This window comes from Pinus tabuliformis, chromosome 9 (assembly GCF_031772625.1).
Source record: "Pinus tabuliformis cultivar Carrire ecotype Pingquan chromosome 9, CPIR1, whole genome shotgun sequence".
NCBI lineage: Eukaryota > Viridiplantae > Streptophyta > Pinopsida > Pinales > Pinaceae > Pinus > Pinus tabuliformis.
The window spans coordinates 533,460,797-533,479,280 of record NC_142307.1 but is presented as its reverse complement, the minus strand read 5'-3'; the positions used below and the strand labels follow the sequence as shown (position 1 = coordinate 533,479,280).

The 18,484-nt window shown below is 36.4% G+C and overlaps 1 pseudogene; it reads left to right on the top strand.

The window, feature by feature from the left end:
• The window catches only part of LOC149149592 (uncharacterized), a 52,028-nt pseudogene that overhangs the window by 18,387 nt on the left and 15,157 nt on the right, over positions 1-18,484 (top strand).

The window sequence follows — 18,484 nt, the reverse complement described above, 5'->3', positions numbered from 1 at the left end:
TATTATTATGAATAAAATTTATTTTCATATTAATTTTAATAATAGCTTTATTTAATTTCTATATATATAAACCTTTGTTTTTAAAAGTTCCCTCATCTTGAATAGCATTCTCATTTTGATAATGGATCACCTTGATTAAAATCCCTTATCACATGTTAATGGGTAATTCATAGCAATGGCTACCTTTTCATAACAATAAATATAAACATCGTAAAAATCGTGGACCTCCCAAAGTATAAAATCCACCTTCTCAATTTAAATGAAGAGACATATACACTAATTGAAATGCACATACTTCTATAAATACATTGATTGGTATGGAGATATGAAAGAGAGACATATACACTAATCGAAATGCGCATACTTCTATATTTACAATGATAGGTATGGAAAAATAAACGTGTAAGAACATAATTTTAACATGGTTTTAATAATGTTTTAATAACAATGTAGGTATAGAACTAGTATAGATTTATTTTAAATATGGGTCTAATATGAGTAGAGAAATCTAATTTTTTATGTGCAATTTTTTATGATTTTGACATTATTTAAATGTTTTGTAGAGTTAGTTATTTATTTTTTAGATTTTAAATTTTTTTTATTTTGGTCGATATAACCAAAATTTTAATTTTGATGACAAATGGATGAACAACGTTAACCATTATACTGGCTGTGGAATACACGTCTTGACTCAAAAATAAACTTGTAATATCATAATTCTGAAAACAAACTATGAAATCTAAATTAACATGTGATTACATTTTCCCTATTATATTAATTGTTATGGGTCATCGCTCCTTGTGATCATGCAGTTTCTCATTTTTTATGTAAATTATGTGTAGTTTGCATTGAATTTATATTATATGTTCAAAAATATTTAAAATTTCTTGTGTTTATATTATTTTATTTAAATCTATATATTTATAATATTTTATAATAAAATTTAAAAAAATTGATATAAATAATATTTCAATAATTGAAATTTTAATTAATAAAAATATTTGATAATAATAATTTGATATCAATAATTTGATAATATACTAATCATGTTATATTAATTATTATTATTATTATTATTTTTTTTCCTTAAAAAAATCTACTCTATAAATTCTATAAAATAAGTTAGTATATTATATTTTTACCATATAATTTCTTTTTTGGTAGAAAATGTTTTGTTACATTTGTTTTCTATTTAGAAACAAAACTCTTTATCATTAAAACTACAACATTCCCTTTCCTTTGCTTCAAGTTATTATATTCTAATATTCATGCTTAATCCATTCATATTATAGAAAAAGTATAAGATCACATAAAATTCTAATTATTAATATGTGAATATAGATTTTTTTTTTTTTTTTCAAAAGGTGGAAAAACCTATCAAACTCAGTTTGTCAAACCAACAGTGAGGACAGCCATCTCTGGCTGCTATCCGCGAATGTCAGTTGACACATCACTGTTATCAAGGAAAACCACGCCACCTGAAATAACCCGCTGGTGGTCCGTAAGGGAGCAGGCTTTCACTCCTGCCAGATGCCTCTGGGTCTTGGGCCGTTAACCTGTTTCCTTACGTCCGAGGAAGACGAGCTCTTAGCCAAGCAGAAGCCGTTTTAGGGCATACTCCAGGCCCAATATAGATTATATATATATATATATATATATATATATATATATATATATATATATATATTTTAATATATATATATATATATATATATATATATATATATATATATATATGTTTCGTTTTGAGGAATTGCTTAAACAAAATCATTATAAAAAATATTCATAATAAATTTAAATGTAAATGAACAAGGTAACAACATTTTTCTCAATCAACACTACTAAACTCAATTATTTAAATTAATATAAAAATATTTTCATTGATTTAAATTTAATTTTAGTCCTTTTTATAAATATAAAATAATTATCAAAAATCTCAATAAAACATAACACCCTCCCTAAATTGTAGTGTCAAGAAAAAGGTTCCCTTAACAAGAAGCAAGCTCTCAAGGTTGATTGGTTATCTCCTAAACTCAATTATTTAAATTAATTAAAAATATTTTCATTGATTTAAATTTAATTTTAGTCCTTTTTATAAATATAAAATAATTATCAAAAATCTCAATAAAACATAACACCCTCCCTAAATTGTAGTGTCAAGAAAAAGGTTCCCTTAACAAGAAGTAAGCTCTCAAGGTTGATTGGTTATCTCTTTTACCAAATCCCACAAGCAATTTAGGAATTTTGCATTGTTATGATTTAATTAATTGTAGTTTGTTCTTTTACTTACAGATTGTGGGATGACATACATTCCAAATCAAACTCCACTGAAAATCAATTGTTTGTCCTCAAGATGACTGACAATTTGGACCCACAAAGAGTTAAGGATTCACTTCATTGTTGGATGTATTGAAATTTAGTACGAGGGCCATACTGTTGGAATTTTCAGCCTGAGACTCATTTTTGGAAGGTGATATTTGGGCTAGGTGGATTTGTATTCGTGGCAATGTTATCAGATGTTTAGGCCGATAGGCCTTCTTTTGAATCAGTCGACCATCTACACTTTTAGTGTCCGCCTGACATCTGTGCACAGATTTTTAGACCACCTTTCTGCCTTCCATTTGACATTTGTGTGTACCATTTTCAGGAGAGTCCATTTGAATTTTAGTGTTGTTTTTATGGCACTGAACATGGAGGACACCAAAATGCGAGAATTGCTGCGAGAAGAGTTAAGAAATATCATATAAACATTTAGTAAAGGTTTTGTCCCTTGTGTTTAAATATGACTGATATAAAGATTATTTCTAGGGTCAAGGGGTTTGCTGCTGGAGAAAAATTCCTCTCAAACCCTTGTTTCACTATGGTTTCTACCTCATACACATGACTGTTGTTCTTGGCTTACAATCATCACCAATGACTGTCTTATGTTTCATCTTCTTCATTTCCTTGCTTTGGTTCGTAGTCGAATGAACAAGCATGGCTTGCAATTTCGACAACAACGTAAATGTTTCACTAATTATTGTTCCTTCTTTGTTTAACTACCATTATTTTTTTGTTTATCTCAGTTGAACAACCTCAGCCTCTTGTGATTGCAGTATCAGGGTTCGGCCCTCTTCAACAAGCGTTTAGTGGTATTATGTTGAAAACCCCACTTCTTTTCGTCTATCTTCAGCAATAATGCTCCAGGGTCTGTGTTAATTTTGGGTATGTTTTGTATATAGGGTCTATGTTAAGTTTGAGTTTGCTTTATATGCAGACTAGTTATCAATGCATAAGAGATTATCATTGAAAATACTTTTAGATGACAAGAATCTGTGTATAATATTAGTTTGTAGGAACCTTTCTTCTGGTTGCGGTATGGTTTAAATTTATATTCATGTTTACACAAGTATTTTTTTTCAGAGAGAAAATCAAGATATATTATATTCAGGAAATATAATGAGCATGTACATATAGAGCCAAAACACATAAGCCTTCTGATACAGGCCTGTAACATGAACCATAAGAGGTTATCCAGAAAAAAACAAAATAACCGAGAATATGCTTCCAAAAAGATATGGAAGAAGTTCCGCATGGTGCAGCAATTAGACTATATAAGAAGAAGAGATAGATCCAGATAAATGAAAACATAAAGAGCGGAGCCAAAATTATTCAAGCCTGTTGAAGCATTGCAGATATAACATCCAGCGTAGAGGCAATAGGAGACTTGGAATCCTGGAAGATGCAGGCATTCCTCCACTTCCAGAGACACCAACACGTGATGATAAAAAGAGATCTCCATTCTGGACGCTGGGCACTCCACCACATAAACCCCTCCTGTACAGAAGAGAAAACATTGTGAGGAAATCCATGAGAAACGGAGAGATCATACCATATTTGCGCCGTTGCTGGGCAGTGGAAGAACATGTGGGCATTGGTTTCTGAAGCCTGGCAGCACATGACACATCGGCCTGGACCAGCCCATCCCTTTCGCTGGAGCACCTCCCATGTGAGGTTCCGATTGGAGAACAACAACCATGAAAATAATATTGCCTTGAGCGGGCCTGTGGCTTTCCAAAATTTCGCTGGGAAAAAAGGAGAGGGTCTTGGCTGAATGTTCTCCAATGCGACTTCATATAAGTCCTTGACGCGAACTGGCTGTGTTGAAGTCGGCGCTGACCATACCAATGTATCTTTGGATCCAGATTTTTTAATACCCTTTTCATTGAAATATTTGACCGCCGCATCCCAAATCTGTCGCATAGAGAGAGGGAGACGAAGGACCTCGGCATCCTTCCATATTGGCGAAGTAGAGGACCAAGATTGAATCAGAGAATTCCATGTAAAGTGACCCCTTGTTTGCAGAAACGAGATGAGATCAGGAGAGAGCACTTTTTCCAAACCATGAACCGTGGAGTCAAGCCCAATTAGTATGCTGGAGCCAGTTGTGATGCGCCATCGTAAAAAGAGAAAGAAGAGGTCCTGTACCTTTCTAAAGCCGCGCCAGATGGATGATCCTCTTCCCGTGCCCAGAGATCTCATCCTGTACCAGTAACTATGGGCTTGCCTTTTAAGTATTTTTGATTAATAATAGAACTCCATTTGCCTTCTCCACTATATGGTTTGTAATTTTTCCAGAAAGGATTCTGCCACTCTCAGACTCTTGGTTTGCCTTTGTAAATTTCAACTTACATGACCATTGTCTTGAACTAAAGTTTGACGAGAAGATTTCAATTGGATTTAGGGAGTTATGTATACATTTTCAATCCAACCAAATCTCATTCAAAAGAAGTTCTCGATTGTTTTACTCTGTTACTAAATGTTTTTGAATGATGCTTGCAGTTCCAGTAAAATGCTCCCAAAATATCTTTTACGAGACCTCCAAATGGTATCCTTGGTTCAAAGATTCCATAACTACAACTGGTAAAATACAAGTCTTGGTGATATAAAATACTTAGTTTTACTTTCTGAGCTATATGGTACTTGGGAGCATGGATTTGAACAATGCCTTTTCTTTATAATTAAATCAATGTTATGTTTGGATGTTATGCGTGGCTTCCAAAAGAGGTTTTCTGATAGTGATGATAATTTGGCACTGTTGTAAAATTTGTAGAGAAGCCAAAAAAACCCTCAGAAAAAGAAGAAGACGAAGGATAAATTCAAAATTGTGAGCTTTAACCTAAGAGAGGGCACTGAATCTACTCTAGAACTGGTCTGTGGAGTTCTGTTTTAAAACTCTTAGAACCACCATGCATTGCTTCCAACCCTTTTGATTCAACACGAACATACTGTTATTATACCTTTCAACCATAATTAGCCATTCTTCTCATTGCTGAGACATTCATTAAATTTCTTTATCTTTAATTTTCTCAGTGCCCTATTTTGATTGATTTAATATTAGCTCTTTTGGGTGGATTTTAGATTTTTTAATATTGGTAGAATCTTTACGCACATTGTGGTTTTGGAAATTTTTATTATAATTTTGATATTTTTTAAGATATACGTACTTAGTTTCTGTGAAATTGGATCACTATTTCATCCCTTTGTAAAAATAGTATAGGTTAAATAATAATCATTTTGTTCTTTATGTGGATTTAAGGCATTGGAATTTGAAATGTTTATTCTTTTGTTATCAAAACTGAAACATGACCATTGTCTTGATCTGAAGTTTGACGAGAATAAGGAGTCACTAGTAGTGGAGAATGAATTGCGTGTGGTTTTGTTGATCCACAACAACCATTCAAGATATAATTTATGGTTCTTCACAAGATGGACTCAATTTTTATTCAGGTCATTCAAATTAAATTGGTTTTGCATTTATTTTTGTGACTTGAAAGCCCTAAAATGTTAATTGTTTCTACAAGGAGCTCGAGAAATTGAAGAAGCCTATAGAAGAAGTAGAAGCTCATAATGAAGCACACAAGAAGCCTGTAGATTACAAGGCTGCAAAACCTCATGGTCCTACAGAAGGCGTCTTAGATGAATGGGTAAGGATTTTATTCTTTTGAGTATTATTTTCTTTCAAAGCTCTTTCCAGGGATTGAATGATGGTAATTTTTCAATGAGACTTTGTTGTTCTACTCATTCTGTGTACCTTAGATTGTTTCTTGAAGTTTATGTAATTGTTATTTATTTAGAGGTTGTTAATAAATTGTTTACGTGTTGTAGAAGGTATGAAGAGAGAGATATATGACAAGACAAGAAACTGAAGGAGAAAATTCTATGTGAATATATTAGATTGGATGGGTCATCACATGCTCAACCTCCAAGATTGGATGGGTTTGGGGCAAATGGTTTTCCTTATGATCCTAATTTGAGCAATAGGAATTCCAATCATAATCTATCAACACCCCTTGGGGGTTTGAAGATTGGCAGCCATGTCCTTTTCATTGGAAATCTCTCTCCTCCTACACCCTTCCCAAGTGTGAAGTTGGAGCTCCCTTCAAGCCAACTTGTGGAGCCTGTGCATACTGTTATCACTCAAAACTTTTCCTTAGAAGTTTTGGAAGAAGGGAAGGCTTCGAGGTAACCACAAACCAACTTTTAAACATAGGCTCTAGCCAACCTATGGCTCAGAGAAGGCTCTCTATATAATTTAGCTATGTTTGCTTAGATATTAGGCTAGTTCTAGAGTTCAAGGGGGTTTTTGATTTGTATTAAGATTTGGTGGTGCAATCCTTAAAATAGGCTGATAGGTTGATGCCTTTAGACCATTGGGCAATGGAGTCAAAGAAGGGGCAGCAAAACTGGAGTTAAATCACTAAAGGGAATGTTCAAGGGGCAAGATAGCAGAGTGAAGTACAAATCTTTGGACTAAATGGTGAAATGAGTCTTAATGGGGGTGAGAGGGCAATCAAGAATCCTCAGACCGAGGCTAATATGGGGGAACAACAATGGATCATGAGTAAAGAGTAATTAAGAACCATTTACTATAGATTAGAAGAGAAACTACGAAAGCTAAGGAGTAGTTAAGAATTCCCTACCTAAGATAGCTTAAGAGAAAACATTAAGAATGTATAATAGTAAGACAGAGTGTAGTTAAGCTAATTCTAAAATAATATATAAGTTAAACATTCAAACTTCTGAAACATTTAAGATTTTGAAACAACTTTAAGAGAGATAAAACAACACAAGAAAATTACTCATTTGTACTCCGCTTTACACATGAATCCCTTAAAATATTTGATCTTTATTCATCAATCCAGCATGCTGGCCAAGTCAATGATACAAAAGCTTTTACAGTCTTTGAACAAAATTCTATTGAAAGTATAAGAATCCACACCTAATACTTCGAAATCTGAAGTATATATACAAAAATCTTTACAAAATATCTCAAAACAACTTGAGACTTAATCTAAGGAATAAAAATAGCTTCTTGCATGAAGATAGAGACATATGTTGAATTGCTTCAGGCTGTCCCTTTTATTGTGGTGTTGCTGGCTGTTTTCAGTTAAGTTGGAGCCCTTTAAGTTGGTTGATATTCGTAGCATTTCTACACTGGAATCTTCTTCACTTTTATCTTTCAATTGATACTCTTTGACTGTGCTACTCTTTGACCCTGCAGCTCTGCTTTTACCTGTTTTAACTGGTTTCCTTCATTTACTATACAGTAACTTTCTAATGTAAATTTAGTACAGTAAATCTGTCATATTTTGCCACCATTCCGCATTAGGTAATTTTACATTCATAATCCTTCTGTAGATTTCATCTGCCTCTCTGTACTTTGCAAAATTTGGCTTAGTGAGGAACAAGTGTTTCACCTCATGCTCTAGAAAAAATAAGTTCTCTAATGTGTCATATAACACTTTCCCTGTTGGCAGGGCTTTAATTGCAGAAGAACTTGCTTGTTCCTTAGCCAACTTTCTTAATATATCTCCATAGTCCAGCTGAGGCACGAGCTTGTCATTGATGACCATAGGATTGGGAAGACCCCTCTCCCTCAAAATCTGAAACTTAGCCATGAATCTATCAATGGCTACCTGCATGTTATGGAATTTCTCTTCTAAGTTAAGCATAAGGTTTCTTTTGGAAAGAACCTTCCTAATCTCCAGAATGACCTCAGTCCTATCTTCCATGTTAAGCTCATGGAGATCATATTTGTTCTTGTTGTTTATAAAGTGGATGAGTCGATTGGAATCCTCTGGTTTATTTCCCAGTTCTTCCTTTACTTTTTGGATAGCTTCAGTAGCTATCTTCGCTAATTCTGTCTGCTCAAATATAGCTTGAATTGATGGCCAAATATCATTGACAGAGTCAATGATATTGGCCCACAACATTTCTTTGGTTTGTCCCAGTGGTTTCTGTAGTGTTAAATCCTTCTCCAGGATTTTGATTCTCTCACCCATTCTTAGTGCCTTTTGTGTTTCTTCCTTTTGCTGGAGTTGGGCAAGTTTACAATCAGTTTCTAGAATTGCTACCTTTTCCTTTAGTCTCTTCATCTTTGTAGCCTGGATAGACATCTCTTCCATGGATTTTACTAATTCTACTACTTTCTCTCCCTGTGTACCTATTGCTGTTGTAGACTCTGCTGTTACTGGAAATGTTGTGGCAGGTGGAGCTGTGGGTGCCAGTGATGCTGCCAGTGTGGAAGGGATTGCTGTAGATACTGTGGGGATGATAGTTCTAGAAGTTGTGGCCAAGTCACTTTGCTTCGATTGAATTAAAGTGTCCAACTCCTTCTCTATCTCCTTGAGTTGATCGTTCAGTTTCAGGACCAAGTCAATGAGCTCTTCATGTCCTTGCTGTGCTTCTAGGACTTCCTGTGTCTGTGGGTGATGCAGCTGGCTCATCTTTAGCTACTTCTTGAGTGTAGCAATGTCATCATTTTTATTTTTAATCAGCTACTCTGCAGCTTTTACATCTTTGGGATCATGTCCCAATTCAATCACTATGTCCTTTAAGGACTTGATTCTATTATCCTTGGCCTGTGAGGAGGCCTTCTCCAACTGAAATTGTGTTGATATATTGTTCAGGGAGTTTTGTAATTGGTGGGAAGCAATGGCCTTCCCTGTTAATGTAGAGTAAATCATCTCTCCTGTTTGCTTGTGCAGTTCAATCTGGTTAATGGGATGAATATCCCTTGCCAGTACTTCAAAGTCCACCTTTATGAAATCTGATGCTACTCTTGGCTGCTGAGTGGTTGGCTTGATATCAAAGGCGGACATTAGCCTTGTTTGATTGGTGGGGGTCATTTTCAGACACTGTGCATATGTTTGGGCTTTAAGCCTCTCATTCATAGCTTTAATCTCTTTGTATATTTCCTTTATGTCTTGATCTTTATCTACATGCATTCTAAAGGAGGATACCTCAACAATTTGCTGCCTCATCAATATATGAGTTTGTGATGTGGAGGGCCCCTACATACTCATAGATGGAGTGGTGGGCCTGCTTCTTTCAACCTCTGTATTAGTGACCTCAGTTGAGTCATCAGTGAACTCTTGCTCAAAGGCTGGATTGGGCTTTTGCCTTTTGTTTGACTCTTGTTGTACATCAGAAGTAGGCATTCTTGAAGTGGAAGCCCCTTCTCTGTTCCTTTTTGGGACCTCTTCCTCATTTTGAGGAGTTTGCATGACTGGAAGGGCACTTAAAGTAGTTGCTGGTTCTTCTGATGGTTCTATTCTGGTTGACTGATCTGGCCTGTTTGATTGTTCTGGCCTATCTGATTGTCCTGGCACCTGTAGGAAAGAATCCTCATCAGGTTGTTTTTCTAGATCTATTAATGTGTTTTCCACAGTAACTTCAGTAGTATCCTTGTCCTCTAAAGTGTTTTCCACCCATTGCAATTGGTTGGCATACTTTTCTATCTCAGGGATGTGGTGATGGATATAGGGAGCCATCTTGTTTTTCTGCCTTCTTTTGCAAATGAAATACAAGGGATCATATCTCCATATGAAGCTCTGTTTTAATTTTAGTCTTTGAAGGATCAGGTATGCCTCCTTTCCAGCTTCTCTGCTATTACAAATAAAAGGACCCAATTGGCATTTGATCTTAAGCTGGGCTTTCTTTTTGGCTTTAACAAAGTTTACCTCATCTGAATTTATTATCTGCTAGTAGTACTCCAGGGAAAATAACCTCATTGGGAGGTCTTTAGGTAGTTTGTATGGGGCCAACTCACAGCCATAAATCCTAATTTCAATGTGGTTTTGGTACAAGTACCAATCTCCCACTTGAAGATTGATGTTTAGATGAAGGAATCTCCTAATCTCAGGACTGATTCTTGGTGGAGGGGTTCCACTGAGCATGGTCATCACAGGGTGGACAAAGGAATCTATGAATTCATTATATGAATAGGGGGAGGGATGTTGATGAATCAATGGGGTCTAGAAGATAACTGATCTTGGTTGGCCCTTGGTGTCCAATTTTTACAAGGTAAGTGGGAATTTGTCTGACTGGTAATATAGGAAAAGGTGATATAAGACCAAGGAGTATTTGAAGAGTCTCTCATTACTCATTCTGAGGAACTGTTCATGCATCTTGTCAGCTATGAACTGAGCATAGTCATATATGAAAGCAAGAGGCTGTCCTGGACTGTATATGGACATGAAGGCTAAAATAATCTCTTCAATATATTCACTAGTGGTATAACCCAGGACATTAGATATCATATCCACAATACTTCTGTCCCAAGGAGAAAATAAAGCTGCTACATATGGAGGGGGGTCTTTGGGGTTATACTTCTCTTCTATGATGAAGGTTTGGATTATCTGGGCCAATATTGCAGGGTTGAGTTTGGGATATAAGTCCAACAGGTCTCCAATGGAGAGGGGAGTCAAGTTTTGGCCAGGCTAGAGTTGTAGCATCTCATTTATAGATTCAGCAGTGATAGTGAAAAGTATGGCCTGGTTGGGGGACATGACTGCTCTTTGACTGGGGACATAGTTGGCATGGCAATAATGTACAATTTCTAGGAAAATGTGGACTCTGGGGAACTGGTACTTAGGCAAATTGGACTCCCACAGACCAATTTCATCAGCGTAGTTCAAGTATCTATCCCTACTTTGGCAGTATACTTTGAGCGGGGATTCATGGACAGAGGTGTCCTTTATCTGGAAATCCCTATCAGCCAGGGGGAGGTGGTCCAGGTCTAAGTGGGGTGTAGAGATGGGTCTCACATCCATGGCGATTGGGGCAACCATTCTCAGTTCTTGTGGATTTGAGAATGGGGGAGGTAATTTGCAGTGTTTTTAGGGCAATGGTGGTTTAACACAGAGTAGGCTTAGGTTGGTTAAGATTCCTTAATTAATTTTAAACTTAACTAAGACTACTCAATCATTGGTTTTCTTTGAAATTAACAAGGTTTTTCAGTAAACTGTGGCTAAATACCTGGAAATTAGGTAAAAATGGCTCTGAACAGGGCAGCGGGTGATTGCAGACTGTTGAAGGGGTTTTGCATAGGCTACAAGGTTGTTTGGGCGGTCTACGACATCTTTGGAGTGCAATTGGACGTGGGTTGACGACTTCGACGTTCGCAGGTGGCATGCATGCAAACAGAGGTTTATAGTTAAAATTCCAGTGAAAACAAATGATTTGGGGCTTTTTTGGCTTTATGCACAAAAGTCAATTTTGATGGGTACGGGGTGAACAATGATTGTTTTGTCGTGTAGCGGGTGGGCGGTAAATGGTTTCTATTGCATTGCTTTTGGGCGCTTGGTGGTATTCGGGAGGGGTCGCCCGATTCGACTCATCGGCTGACATGTAGCATCGGGGGCTCATGGAAAAACCACTTTATCGGGCGGGTATCATTTGGAAGATGGGTTGGCCCAATATGGATAAGGGCCGTTGGATGTGGATGGAAGTGATCGCACAGTGATTGGGTAGGGAAGCTGCACGGAGGCTAATGGGGGGCTGGGCGGGCGCTTAAGTGTGGCGATATAAGGGTTAATGATGGATTAAGGCGGGATTAAGCCATCAAGGTGATTAACAGAGGGTTTAAATGGCACTTTATTCCTTTTGATCATAGATCGATCAATTAGAGATTTTGGTCGGGGTGACTATATATTATAGTTTATATTTAAACTAAGGGGTGGGGTTAATTAATATGTAGGAGCTATATATATATGGGGAAAGGGGTTTTCATCGGGATTTAATATAATAAATTAGTAATTAATGTGAAAAGATGAGCGGAAAAGGGAAAAATCAATAAGAAAATGCTCTTTTTTGTGAACTTTGATGTTTTCACATATTAACATTAATACTTAGGGTAATGTGTTTTTGTGGGTTTTTTTGGGAAAAAGGGGTTTTTCATGGGGGTGATTACTTTCCCTAGGCAAATAGTGTTTTATCCTTAGGAAAAGGGGTTTTATTAGGGAAATGAGGGGGGATGAAGGGAGATGAATTTATGAGGGGGAATCTAGTACTTGTTGTCCTTAAGTCATTGAGCCGAGGGTCCGATCCCTCCAAAAGTCAGAGAAATGCTCTGAGCCTCTTTTGACTTAAAGGTTTTTGTACTTAGAACTTTATTATGGGAAATTAGTCAAGTAAAAGGTGAAATGAATGGAGGAAGTTAATCAATTGACTTTGAAGTCCATTTGCATGCTTGATTTTCCATTCACATTTGAAATACATGTTGAAAGATGATAAATGTGCCAATCATCATACTTCTGCAACCTTTCTTCTACTTACCCATCTACTCACCCTACCATTTTTACTTCTCTTTATTAGGGTGAATTTGAGCTAGCAAACCCTTATCAAATATTTTTCTTTTTCTTTACAATAGTAAACTAACTAAATTTAACCTTATTACTTCCAAGGGCCTAGATTAAACAATTGAGCTCCTTTTGTTTACTCTACCTATCTAATTATCTACCAAGGTTACACTGTTTGGCCAGATTTTTATTCTCTATCTATAGACATGAAATTGAAAACATGAAATAGCCAAGTTTAAACATTTTGACTATCATGGATTGTGGCAATAATAACAAGTTGCACACAATCATTATTATGCATAAAAATTAAATAGGAGTGGCATTTTGGCTTGCTCACTTTCATGGTCTTTTTTCTTTTCTTGGGGTTCATATTTTTCATCTTTTTTGACCTTTTTGTTCTTTTTGTCCTTTGATTATTCTTTTAGGACATACCCTCTTTACATTTTTTAATTTTTTGAATATGGAAAACATTTGCAAAAGAAAAGGTATGTACAATATTACAAGGTTTAATCTTAGTCATTCAAAATTATGACTCCTATTGGTATAGGAACCTAACAGTGGCTCCACTTGGGGATGGCATTTCCTAGTGAAATGTCAAGAACTTTGTAGATCAATGGCCTTCTGAATTGCTGTGATATTACCTTGCAACATTTCCCTTTTATGTTTCTGCATTATTACTATTTATGACAGTAAAACTTTTAAAGCTTAGGGCCTTCTCTTCGGGCTTCAACTTCAAAAATCACCATCCAATCAACTCTAGACTTTTAAAAGCAAAGTATGTATAAATGATAAGTGAAATTAGTAACTAGGTTCAATATAGTGGTTCAACATTCGACCATTTACTGGTCCTCCTGCTTCTTCAATACCATCTAGTCCTTTAAGGAAGAAAGCATTGTTCCCTCTGTAAGCATAGATGATATAGGGGCCTTTCCATAGGAAATCAAATTTCCCATGCTTACCCTTATCTTCCCTTCTTGAATCCCACTTGAGTACTTTATCACCTAAGTAGAAATCATCTGCATTGGTCCTTCTATCAAAACTATTTTTGATCCTTTCTTGCATAAGTTGAGATCTAATGTAGACCTCTTCTATGGTTTGTTGGGGATGAATAGTCTGGTTTATCCTTCTCTTTATATCATTTGGTTCAGATTGCAGTTCTTGAAGCATCTTCATCACTGGTACTCCCAAAGAGGATGGAAAAATAGCTTCCATACCATACACTAGCTGATAGGGGGATGTACCAATTGACTTCTTAGTGGTCAGTCTGTCGGCCCATAAGGCTTTGACTAACTTCTTGTTCCATGTTTTCTTATTATCTTCTAGTAACGTCTTAATAATGTTAACCAAGATTTTATTTGAAGATTCTGCCAGTCCATTTCGTTGAGGGCAGTAGGCTATAGAATGACCTAGGGTAATGTGATTCTTATTGCAAAATTCTATCATTCATTTGGATTTAAAAGCTGCTGCATTATCAGTAATGAGCTTGGTTGGGCATCTAAATCTAGATAGAATGTTGGCTTCAAGGAAGTTAATAATAACAATATTTGTGGCTTTCCTTGAAGGTATGGCCTCTATCCATTTTGTGAAATAGTCTATGGCTGTGAGGATCCACTTATGTTGGGCAGAGGATGGCGGGTGAATTTCACCAATGAAGTCTAAACCCCATTGTTGAAAAGGTACTTCAACAGTGATTGGTTTAAGGGGTAATGACAAAATTTTTCTTTTTCCTTAAAAAATTTGACACTTATGACAAGAGGTCACAAATTTATTGACATCAAAGAACAAAGTTGGCCAGTAGAAACCTGTCCTTAAGATTTTATCTGCAGTGGTTCTCCAATAGAGGTATCCACCACAGTCACCTGCATGAAAGTCTTGTAGAAATTTTTCAACCTCATATTTTAACAAACAGTTAAGAAGAATTCCTTCATGATCTTTCCAAAACAAAGCATTATCAAGTATACAAAATTTCAAAGATTTCATTTTTAAAAACCTACCTTTGGTTCTAGATAATCTAGGAGGAGCTTGTAAGTTTTGTAAAATGTAGGTGATATCAGCATACCATGGTGATTCAACAAAGGCTTGACTGATCGGTGGAGTCGCCATCTCCTCTCCTTCATCTAGTGCAGCAATAAAGTTTATGTCTAAGGCCTGACAGTTTGACTCAGCCATAAGTTTAGCTAAGCCTTGGCCTTTGATTAACTTTGTAGGTTTGATCTCCATATCATACTCTAAGATAGTAGCAATCCATTTTCCCCTTTTCCCATCAGGACCTTCCTGAGTCAGGATGTATTTGACTACAGAATTAGGAACATAGGCTACTATATGAGAATACAAAATATATACCCTGAAATCTTTGATAGCTTTGACTAAAGCCAATCCTTGTTTCTCCATTATGTTGTATTTTAAGGGAGCATCTCTTAAGGATTTGCTAAAGAAAACAATGGGCTGTTCATGTCCTTGGTAATTTTTGTGCAGTAAAACTGCAACTATTGTATGCTCAGAAGCAAAGGAAAACAAATTGAAATCCCTATCAAATTTGGGACTAACTAATATCGAGGTTTTTTTCAAGGTTATCTTGATGTCTTCAAATGATTTCTTAGCTTCGACAGTCCAACTTAGGGTCGAATCCTTTTTCAACATGTTATTTAGTGCTCTAATTAACTCTGTTAGGTTAGAAATAAATCTTCTAAGGAAGTTAATCTTTCCTAAAAAGGCTTGAAGTTCTTTGATATTCCTAGGGTGCTATCAACAAGATGGCTTCAATTCTTGCAGGATGTATTTTTATGCCATTTTTAAAAATGATATGTCCTAACAATTTCCCTTCTTCCAATCCAAATAAAGATTTCTTGGGGTTTAAGGAGATGCCATACTTTCTGCTTTTTATAAAGACCTCCCTTAGATGATCTAGGTGTTGATTGTCTGATTTTGAGAAAATAGTAATATCATTAAGATATATCACAAGGAAATAATGGATTTCTTTAGAAAAGGCTATATCGATAGCCCTCTGGAAAGTGGCTCCTACATTCATTAGCTCAAAAGGCATTTTGACATACATAAATGTGCCCCAAGGAGTGGTGAAAGCAGTCTTGGGTTGCTCGTCAGGGTGAACCAAAATTTGGTTGTAACTAGAAAACCTATCCAGTAATGAGATCCTGGTTGATCCAACTACCCTTTGTAATATGTGGTCCATTTTGGAAGGGGGTAATTGTCTTTAAGTTATGCTTTATTCAGGTTTCTGAGATCTACACATAGTATGATCTCACCAATTTTCTTCCTGGTTGGGACCAAGTTTGAGACCCATTTAGAAAACCTTATTGGTGCAATTATCTTGGCATCACATATTCTCTTAATTTCTTTTTCTATTGAAGGTAACAAGACAAGATTAATTCTTCTAAGCTTTTGTTTGAAAGGTTTTTGATTCTCTTTGAGAGGAATTTTGTGTTGGATGATGCTGGTGTCATAGGATTTAAGGTCCTCATAGCTCCAAGCAAAGACATCCTGAAATTCTTTCAATAACTCAATATATTTCACCTTTTCTGTTAAGGGGAGTGACTTTGACAGTTTAATTAGCTTGGGATTGTCTGCAGTGCCTATGTTACACTCTTCAATATCAGATTTTAATGGTTCCATTTTAGGCTTCCTAGGAACATCATTTGAATCGAATAAGTCTTCCAGAGGGGTTAAACCTTTTGGTAAGAAATTATCCTTGAGATTAATTACTTTGTTTTCATCATTAATTGTTTCATCAATCTCAACCTGTTCTAGGTTGTCTATATCTGACCTTGTGAATTTAGTGGGATTAAAACTATCTACTTCATTACCTTCTAGCTCATTTATTATTACTTCATCCGTAGAGTTAAGATCTATGGATCTATCAATGTCTATGTTACTGTGTGCAAATTCTTCTTCTAAAGTTAAAAAGTTGTTTATCTGTCTATCATTTGAGAATACTTGCCAGTTCTACACATTATCTGGGATTGAAGGTCTATGCCTGACCTCAGCGATGTACTGATGGTTAGGTTGGAAGGGTAACCTGCAGGTACTAGCAAACATTGCCAAACTATGGGCAGGCATATTGTGCTTCCTAGGAACTACTGCAAGATGTGTTTCTAGAAAAGTATTGAGTATTTCTATAATGGTTCCTCTATAATAACCTAATCTAGTGTCTTTAGTCATATATACACCCTTAATCTGATTTACAACTAGCTCTGAGTCTCCTATGATTGAAACTCTTTGAGCACCTAAATTCCTAACTACCTTGAGACCTAGAATCAAAGCCTCATACTCGGCCATATTATTGGTACATCTAAAATTTAACCTATAGGCATGGCCCTCTGAGTGATTGTTTTCTAAATTATAAATCCATTCTCCTACTCCTGCTCCTAACTTATTTCCAGAGCCATTGAATTCTACATGCCATAAGATTTAATGTACATAGTTCTCATCATTGGTATCCCATTTATTTTTATTTCTAGCAATCTGATTAATTTCTTCATTATACAATTCTAAAGTTTCTTTAGATTCATTAGCAGAGGAAACTGAAATTTCTTTTGGTTCTGCAACAACAATGTTAGGAGTTTTGTTTGGTGTTTGATCAATGTTGATGATCTAGGTGGATATTGATGGCCACCTGCCAATTCCACTTGGACCCCCACCATTGCTTCTTTTAGTTTTTCAGTTTCCTTAATTGTTGCACAGTTTACTATTTTTAGCAGTTTTTCGGGTCCTAAACTTCTGGAGCCGTTTTGAGGCCCTAAATGACGTTTTTTTTGGAAATCTACTTTCAATTTTTTTTTGTTTAAAATCTTCTTTTTTGTCGTAGTCCTCAGATAGATCTTTCCAACGAGCTATCATGCATGTCAAACGGAGATAATAGGACCAAGTCGCGACCCCGGGAAGTTGGTTGTCCAACTCACCCCAACGGGGCCCAAAAACTCTTGGTGTTACATCTCCTCGGGTTAGGGTTTTGGTTGTTTAGGGTTTGCTCTTATTGTTCAATAATACAAAGGCCCTTGAGCCTCATTGTAAGGCAACTTAGAGGCATGTAGCCGCCACATCTCTTCTCAGAGATAAGCTACCATCGCCCTAACTGGTTTATTTCCATTACTGTTTGTAAGCATATTTCAGTATTTTACATTAATGAAACGAAGTATTATTTTCGTTGCATCTCTGTGTTTATGGTTATCTCTGTAATTTTTTGCGTTCCTGCTTAAATCCAGATCAGTTGTATTAGAGCGGTCAGCTTTTTTTTCTCTGTTTTTATTTGCATGTCCCCAATGAGGTCGGGATATAAGGAGTTAGGGCTTGAATTGGTCGAACCTTTGCAAGACCAGCCTCGCAAATCCCGACAGCCTCCCATGGCGGATGAAAAGAAAGACAAGGGGGCTGGAGATCCTATCAAAATCTTGCTCGAAGAAGCCCTCAAGCGACAAAGGAACGCGATGATGGACAGCTTTGCCCAGATCCTTTAGTGGCTACCCATGGGCGACGCATCGGCTTCCAACAGCTACTCTGGAAATGCCACACCATTTAAGGTACAAGTTAATTTTGAAATATCCATATTCGAGGGTCAGATAGACACAGATGCCATCAATAAATGTTTAAATCTGCTAGAGGGTGATTTTTCTGTTCATGATTTTTCTAGTCGAGAAAAGATTATTTTCGCTCTTCTCAAGGCATCCCCCCATGTCAAGGAAGTGTGGGAAACCTACTGCGAGCAGAAGGATGAATGTACAGGCTCACTATTTTCAGCCACACCCACTTGGAATTCATTCCGGGATGCCATCAAGGAGCAGTACTATCCTGTCGGAAGCTTTGAGGATCAATGCATAAAGTGGACCACGTTGTCGCAGGGAAGGGAC